This window comes from Tachypleus tridentatus, unplaced genomic scaffold (assembly GCF_004210375.1).
Source record: "Tachypleus tridentatus isolate NWPU-2018 unplaced genomic scaffold, ASM421037v1 Hic_cluster_2, whole genome shotgun sequence".
NCBI lineage: Eukaryota > Metazoa > Arthropoda > Merostomata > Xiphosura > Limulidae > Tachypleus > Tachypleus tridentatus.
In genome coordinates this window covers 42076834-42078942 of record NW_027467782.1, presented here as the reverse complement: position 1 = coordinate 42078942, position 2109 = coordinate 42076834, and positions in this window count along the sequence as shown.

Below are 2109 nucleotides of genomic sequence, written 5' to 3'. Positions count from 1 at the left end.
AAGGCGCCTTATATCCAATTTTATATTGTAAGCCTCGATATGGATATGTCATCCAGTTGTAAAAGAGACCCAAGGCATCTCTCAGCCCTAACTTGTTAATTTGGAGGCCAAAAAAACATCCTGGACAGAGGGAAAAATTTCTAGAAGATCCCAAAAGATTAAAAGAGTCAGTGAGTTTAGTACAAAGGTAGATAAAAAAAAAGATTGAAGTAGGCGATGCAACTTTGAACATTTTACAGTTTTAAGTCAGCTTTATCATACTAATAAGATATAGTGTATAATGTAAGACAGTAGTGAAAAGGAAAGGATGGTTTTCTGTGGACAAATATTTAGTCCCATCTTTTTAAGTAAGGTGTACTTTTTCTGAATTCAGCTTGACAGTGAGGATGAATCACATATATTAACCTGGTTTTGCTTGTGTTATTCAGTTGTTATAGTAGTGAGGTACAATGTATGTATAATGTAAGTACTGTGGTTCCTGGGACACAAACAGCACAGTATAAAGATAGACTTTAATACAATAACAGTTTCCTTACTTGACTATTTTCCATATATTGCAACAAAGGCATTTCTGTTGAATTAGACAATGACTGAAGATGGAAATTGGTCATTTAGCAAACACATTATGCTATGATCTTTTTATGGATGATTTATGGACAAAATTGAATGTGCTTTTGTTGTTATTTTTTAAAGCTTTTAACATCTGGGGAAATAAGGTTAACACAGTATATGCAAATCAAGAAATTTGAAGAGTTTGGAAAATTTGTATCTTATGGACCATCACACTTTAATGTTATTACCTTAAAATTGAAACTGTTTATTTAAACCACATCTGAAACATAAAACCATTTTTATCAAAATCTAATTTCAAAGATACCCAAGAATAATTAACTTTTTAAAGTTTTAGGTCAATTAGGAATTGTATTTTTGTTAATGAAATTTAGTTCTCTGTGAAGAGATTTATTTTGTTGTTGATTAATTAATGAAATTCTTATTGTAGTTTTGTTCTTATTTATTTTTCAGTTGTGTAAATAATCAGAATACTTAATAGTCTTACACAGTATTATTTGTTTAAGGGTTCATTTATCTTTTAAGAACAACTTTCAAGTTTCCTGCTTCCCTTGGAACTATTTCATTATAAATCATGTTCAATTTTGATGGCCATAATAATGCATTATTGTCTGAAAATACTTCTTTCATTGTAGTAAGTTTCTACAAAATGAGGTCAATCTTATTCCACACATTTTGATAAACTTTTCACACAATCTCCACTGCATTTGGATGTTGGCTTTCTAGACTATGTTTAAGCAGATCAAAGACAAAAACAAAACAGCATTTTATGCTTCAATGAAACTGAATTGTGTTGGCAATCCAAATATTTTATGTTAAGGCCTTCAAAACATATGCAGATAATAATTATTCACTAATGGATATAAACTAAACTGAGTTCTTTTTTGTCTTCAATAGTGTTTGCTAATTCAGAACCTGTTAGAGGGTTTGAAGAAGGTGCACTCCAGATGTGCTTTGCTGATCTTAGGCAGGTTAGTAAACCTTTACAAAACTCTACTATTTAAGTTCATATTAAAAGATATTACAAGTAATGTAAACATTGCTTTTGGACTAAATACATTTTATGTGGTTGCTGTAGAATAGTCATTAATATTGTATATGTATGTAACATAGGCATACATTATGTATATAGATATGTAATTAACAGTTACATTATGGAAGACATTAAACCTTGAAGAATGATATATGCTCATAGGAAGAAAAGTATGCAACTCTCATGAAATGCCTTTCAAAAATGAAACTAGTTAATGAAATTATTTCCTTAAAACTTGATAACAAACTTTCATTAAAGTAAGTAGTTTCAGCAAAAGTTTTATTTTGTAAATATTTTTTGGATTTTTCTAATAAAAATTCATTATTTAATGTAGTTATTTACACTTGGACTCTGAGTAGTTCACATGCAAAGTAATTTTTACATAAAGTATAAAAATAATACTTTTTTACCTTACCGTTTTACATTTCATTTCCATAACCTCTAGAACCTCATAAATGAACATCACTTGCTGTTTTTTAAGGTAAATATTTTCACTTTATTTTCTC